General features: G+C 42.6%; 1 protein-coding gene across 1 annotated transcript in view; it reads left to right on the top strand.

Annotated features, from left to right (window-relative positions):
- Positions 1-1212: 1212 nt before the first annotated feature.
- The window catches only part of MYT1L (myelin transcription factor 1 like), a 320395-nt gene continuing 315128 nt past the window's right edge, over positions 1213-6479 (top strand). The window contains exon 1 of the mRNA XM_017745019.1: positions 1213-1313. The gene's annotated coding sequence lies outside the window, so the exon portion shown is untranslated. The remainder of the gene's footprint in view (positions 1314-6479) is intronic.

Genomic DNA, 6479 nt, shown 5'->3' with positions numbered 1-6479 from the left:
TGCATGTTAATATGTTTTCCTGGTATTTCAGCACATCTGTGAAGAAAATCCTTGCAAAGCCAGGATTTCAAAATCCTTGTGTGTCTTTTCACAATCACTGCATGTCAGTCTGGCAAACTCTAGCTGTGAGCAGTATACAGCGAAGGGGGGGAAAGCCCCCAGCACCATTATCTGTTTAGGGGGTGGGGGAAGGGGCGATGGTAATACCTTTAAAAACCCGAAAGGCGGTAAGCCATTATTAGCAAAAGCTATATTGAGCATGCTTGCCAGACAGGCAGTGCAGCGCAGCTCAGCTCTAGTTCCGCCCAGACATGTGCCTTGCCATTTTCATTTTAATCAGTCTGCTCAGGATGGCTGCTGATTCATTTTGCGGGATGGCCCCCTGGGAGCCAAGGTGAAAGCCTGAGGCGAGCTGCTATTGCATCAATGCAGCACTCCACATCAGACACAGGGAGGGGAGGCAAGGCTTCGGCAGCAGATCGAGTTCAAAATACCAGCCTCACTATTAAAAAAACAAACCAGTACTCCCCCTTCAAAAAAACCAAAAACCAAAAAAACAAACAAAAAGCCTTCTGTGGAAGTAATAATATTAAAAAAAGAAAAAAAAAAAAGGAAAAAAACCAAAAAGAGTATAAATCCAACACCCCCCTCCCAGATCATCAAATAAAACACAATTATCGGAGAAAAATCTCTTCTGCTCCTTCCTTCTCCTTGTACCCTGGAAGCTCTGGAGCTACAATTTCTTTTCACAGTGCCTTGTTTAAAAAGAAAAAGGATGCTCTCTATTTCTCTATTTACCTGATAACTAGCGGGGGGTGGGATACCTGATTTAGCTGGAGACTTTGATTTGTGGGATTGACAACCTTATTATGCAGTGAGCTTATTATTGATATTATTCTGCTCTCGGTTGCCATGACCACCTTGTGAGAGACATTCAATTTTCTCTCTTCCATCATCATTATCTATGAGGCCATCTGTTGTGGAAAATGAATTCAGCCTCATTTGCATGACTGATAAGCAAATTTTTTTTTATCTATTTAACAGAAGGTCATATGCCGGGGATTTGGAGCTGCTGAAAAAAAAAAAGTGGAGGGAAAAAAAAAGGCATCTCGAGAGGATGAGTGGGAGTGCGTGCATTAGAGGATGTATGTGGAAGTAAAACAGATCCCTCAGGCCTGCTAGCCTATCCTACTGCATTTGTCATTCCTGCCAGGGCGACATTTTTTCCCCCTAAGCTTCTGCACACTAAAGAGAGTGAGAGCTTTTTCCCTGCAGTCTTCTTGAAGCCCCCCTGGTTTTTTTACTCAGTGTTGGTGGGTGTATTTTAATATATATATATTTTTTTTAATTCCCTGGAACATGGGGTATCTTTTCAGTGTTCAGTGAAGAAAAAAGCAGCCTTTTCTGGGTCTCTGTGGTATGCTTCTTACTCCTCATCCTTTCAAAGTTGTAGTAAGCCAGGGCGTTTCTTAACCATGCTGAAATGTCTTGCTTATGTTTAACTTGTAAATGGTTAACAGTGCAGGTGTGGGCTGTGTTTTGTGCAGGGTGGGGGTTGATTCTTGCAGCTAACTGGGAAGATTATTGTGATTTTTGCAGTCATTCTGTCGCTTGTACTTAAATGTCCATTGTTTGCTCTTTTCAAGTTCTTCTGGCAATACTGCTGTGCAGCTGAAATTGTATTGGGCTGTAGAATAGCTGATAAAGAAATCCTAAAGAATGTGTTTACTATATGACTGCATAATGTTGCATGCATTAAGCATGTTGTTGTTTATATAAACTTGCTGCATGTGGACAGTACTTGTTTGATATGGAGAACCCGAGACAAACTTCACAGATTGGAATGCTCAATGACAGCCGAATGCAATTAAATAAAAGATCATAAGATACTATATTTTGCACTAAAATGACTTTTGAAAACAATGGATTTGTACTTCGAAGGGGAACTTTGTATAACAGTAGCATTTTTTAAACAACACTATCTTAAATGTTTCGTATCTGTAATACATTTTCTTTAAAGAGAAGAAAATAAGTAAGTAAGGAGTGGTTAATTCAGTTAACTCTCTGAAAACATCATAGTATATATTTCGGTTTTAAAATAGTTCTGATAAGTAGTCCATGTACATTTAGTGCAGATTTGTTAATCCTATTAATTTAGTGCTAAAATGTAGCCAAAGAGTATAAAAGAAAACAACTTATATCAGTAAAAAAGAAACTACCTCGTGTCTTATAGAACAGGTGTTACACAGGTTTGGTTTTTTTAATTGTCACTAACAAAGATTGAACTCAATGGAACAGAAGCATGCCATTTTCTTCTGAGTTCTGAACAACGTGCACAGCCTCATCTAGGCAGAGGAGGTTTTTTTAAACCTTTATTTCTTTTCCGAAGAAGTAATGTGTGGATAAAAGTAGGCTTTTTACATGATAAATGCTTTACCTGGTTGATGATACTCCTTTAAAGGTAGAAAAGGAGAAATGCAGCATTCTCTTTCTTGCAAATAAATACTTCTGGATTTTATTTGTAATCTACGGGGAATATTTTTTTTTATATTTCACACTTACAGTGGAGAAATGGTCATGGGTGCTGGATTTCAGGTGGTGAGAAGTTTCACTTTTATTGAGGTCAGCTAGAGACTAGATCTGTGACTTGTCTACATTAAGTAACTTACCCTAAATTACTTGAGTAAAATTCCTATTTTTTATGGGTTTATTTTTTTTTAGAAGACACTCTGCAACAGATCTAGCATTAATTTGGTGTGATAATCTATCTCTGATATTTGTTCAAAGGGTACTCTTTTCTCCTATCCCTCTGATTTCAGAAAGAGTATGTTTCTTGTACATTTTTAAAAAGGAATAAGATTTAATGCTTTTTTGGCATCCGCCATATTTATCATGCCTATTGGAGTCTGTGGTGGAAGTTAGCTCACAGAACTAGTTTCACACTCAGAGCTCAGCCCAGTGCAGCTCTGGCAGCTGCAGGGAGTGAAGGGTGTCTGAAACGGTGCTATTTTCCTCAATGGACTTCAGCTGGAAGTAATGGCATACTGTGCATTAGCAGGCTGTCTTGTAGCACGCAGAGGCTGAGGTCTCCGTCTTATACCCACCTTCCCCCTCCACTTGAATTGTCAGCATCTTCCAAAGGCTGGTGAATAAAACCTGCTAAACTTCGGGAAAAGCCTAACAGATAATGCAGTCGATTCCCTTCCCCTGCCCCCCAAAAGTTAATTACCGAGCTTGGTTGGATTCCTCCCTGCCACCCTGACATTTGACTGCTGCTAATTCACTGATTAATCTCATTAATGTGATTATAGCAGGATTTGGAGTTGGCTGCCATTGTTCTGCAGACAGCGCTATTCAGCCCCAGCCCTCGCCGCCCCCCTCGGCGCGTCTATGCGGTTCCTTCAGCACCGGGAGCTGTCCGGCTCCCCGGGAGCTGTCCGGCTCCCCGGGAGCTGTCCGCACCGGGAGCTGTCTGCACTCACCGGCCCCGTGCCCAGCGACTGCCCGCACGGGGAGCTGTCTGCACTCACCGGCCCCGTGCCCAGCGACTGCTCCCGCAGGTAAAGGCAGGAGAGGCTTCATGCCTTCTAATTAGGTGGCGGGAAGATGGCTGTGGTAAAGTGCAAGTCTCTTAATTTAAATTTATTTAAATTCTTCCTCTCTTCCGAGAGCTGTCTTTGCCTGCATTCTGTTTTCTGGGATCGATCCATGGGGCAGTGGAGTTTAAACAGCACTTCCTTGCAGCAGTGCAATTTAACTCTCAGGAGGTGAGGGACATTACAGGTGTTGTCATACTTAGCCAGACTTTCGCGTCCTAGTAGAGAGTGCTTTGTTGAGCTAAATGTTTTCATTTATCTGTTTGGGGTTTTTCTTTTCTTTCTTTTTTTTTTTTTTTTTTGTGCAAAACCCCCCAGCATGCTCCAGCTTGTCACCTCAAAAACTATGTTTGCCCTCACCAACACTATTGTGCCCAGGGTCTTTTCTGCATCTGCACTGCACATGCCCATTTTCCGGAGTTTGGCAATAGGAAGCATTTTATTGATTTAAAATTGATCTGGAAGATCTTTTTAAGGTCTCATTATACATATAAATGACTTTTGCAGTCTTCAGCTGCAACACTATTTTATATTCAAGTTCGTAGGTTAGACAGTTTTAAATCAGACTAGGAACAACTTCTTTAAAGTAAATCACTTTACGTAGCACGGGGGCTCTGCCCCATTTGGTATTTTTACTTTTATTCTCTAGAAGATACATTGTTGTCATTTAATAACAGCCAATTGCACATGCGCAGTAACTTTTTTTTTTTACCATCTTCTTTCATTTGTATTCTTTATGAGCATGACCCTGTACTGGAAAAACTGAAGCCACATATTAAACTCTAGTGTGTGAAGGATTTGCCAGGACAAGCAACGAACTCCCACAAATCACTAAATTCAAAATACTTTTAAGAGAAAGTGTTTTGCTGAAAAAAAAGGTGGGATCTGTTAAAGAACATACTGCATTTTAAAGGATTTGAGTGTAGTAAATGTCAGTGAAACATCTGCAGCCATTGTAATATATGGATAAATAACAATTTACGTTCAAAACTGAGAAAGTGCACTTAACCCAAAAAAGTCTGTTGCTTTTTTCTACTATGACTTTCACGTAGTTTCTCACTCACTGCTATTATATTCTCAATAGGGTTTCCTATTTTTTTAAAATTTCCCTTTCTTCTCATTTCTTTTTCACCCAAAATCAAAAGCCCAGTGAGTAAAGTATTGTCTCCTTAACTGCTTTAGAGAACTATACGTTTAAAGGATGTATAAAATAGGATTGCATAGGAACAGGTTTTAACAGTGACAGCCACAATATGCAAGCCAATTAAGGCTGCTCGTTAGCGGGTATATTCTTGTAATACTCCTGTCAAGCTGAAATTGTACTCCCTTATTGACAGTAGTGGGTTCTTCTGATGCTTGAATTCTGCTTTCTGTGTTTGTCTAACGTTTCAAGACTCACTAGAAACTGCTACTAGCCAGAAAGTAAAAGAAATGGAAGGTTTTCAAGCGTACTCTACCTGAAGTTTGCTAACCTGGCCAACTTAACCTGCAGGAAAAATACTGTGCTCTCATTAACGCCGCTTAAACATGACCTGCATCTCCTTTTCCCCATGGATAATGCACACTGATGAGACACAGGCTGGGGGAGGGAGAATCCAACCCACAGCATTAAACCCATACCCTAATATCTTATGGAGGATAATTAGGCCAATGAATTACCAGTCTCCCAAATTTCTTTCCAGACTGTTTTTTTTTTGTGAATGCTTCTAATTTATGCAGTGGCCTCCCCCACCCCCCTTAACACTGACCAATACAACATTTATATACATTTTGTCCTCATTAGAGCAAATATTGTTTTTGTCTTCAGTGGGAGGAGCACTGGGCCTTTTCTTTGTGTCACCCCAAAGGCTGGACAAGATGATGAGGGTTTTTTCCCCACATAAATCACCTTCAAAAAGTTTGACAACACCTGCCATGATATATGTACCACATAGTCACCTTCACTATCCTATTAAGGGTAGCTAGGATCTAACATAAGGAAGCTAGCTCGAGCAGAGGGAGAAGACAAGCCTTGATTTTTCAAACGCAAATACCATTATCCAAAGGTTCTGCATGTAAACCTGACGTTAGAAATGCTGAGATTCATCTGTAGAGGTGTAGATACCCTATTCACTTACAAGGGAGCCCTTTCATTGCCAGGTGTGCATGTGTGCTTCTCAGGCTACGTTGATTTGTGTGGAAAAAACCCAAACTGACATGCCCTTGCTACGACACAAACATGGTAGCTCTCCCTCCCTGCTACGAGGAGGCTTTTCTCCCCGCAGACCGGCTCCCCCCACCCTGCGCGGTGCCCTCCGCGCTCCCCGCCCGCACCTGCGGCCCGGCCGCTCCCGAGGGTTCCGCGCCTCGGTCTCGGGGGAGCCCTCCGAGTGCAGGGAGATGTAATCAGAGATGACAGAGAAGAATTAAGGAAAAAAAACCCAAACAAAAACCTCAAACCACGAGCGAGGAGATGGGGGGGCGGGGGAAGAGACACGTAAGTCTTTTTTTTTTTTTTTTTTCCTTGGCTTTCAGAGGGAAACACTGCGTTTTCCACCAAAAGCATGGATGTCGTGAGGGCTCTGCTATTGTTAGTCCCTGCCCCAGCAGGCTGGCTCTCCTCTGAATCCCTATCAAAAACCTCCCCCCCCCACTAAGCCCCTCTCCTGCCATCGGAGTGCGGCCGCGGAGCTGCTCTGCCGGCTGGGGATGCGACGGGCTGGTACGCGGAGACTCGCTTTCCCTTCAGACCGCAGTGTGGTGCCTGGCAAGGCTGGGTGGGGAGGGAATGGCAACCCCATACAGTAACCGACATGTCTGGTGTTCACACGTCAGGCAGAGCGGGCTCGAGAGGGATTACCTCCCAGGGCTTGAGGAGGGTGTTCCTCGTGACTTTTGGGTCAG

This window comes from Corvus brachyrhynchos, unplaced genomic scaffold (genome assembly GCF_000691975.1).
Source record: "Corvus brachyrhynchos isolate BGI_N302 unplaced genomic scaffold, ASM69197v1 scaffold116, whole genome shotgun sequence".
Taxonomy (NCBI): Eukaryota; Metazoa; Chordata; class Aves; order Passeriformes; family Corvidae; genus Corvus; species Corvus brachyrhynchos.
This window is presented reverse-complemented; position numbering and strand designations above follow the sequence as displayed.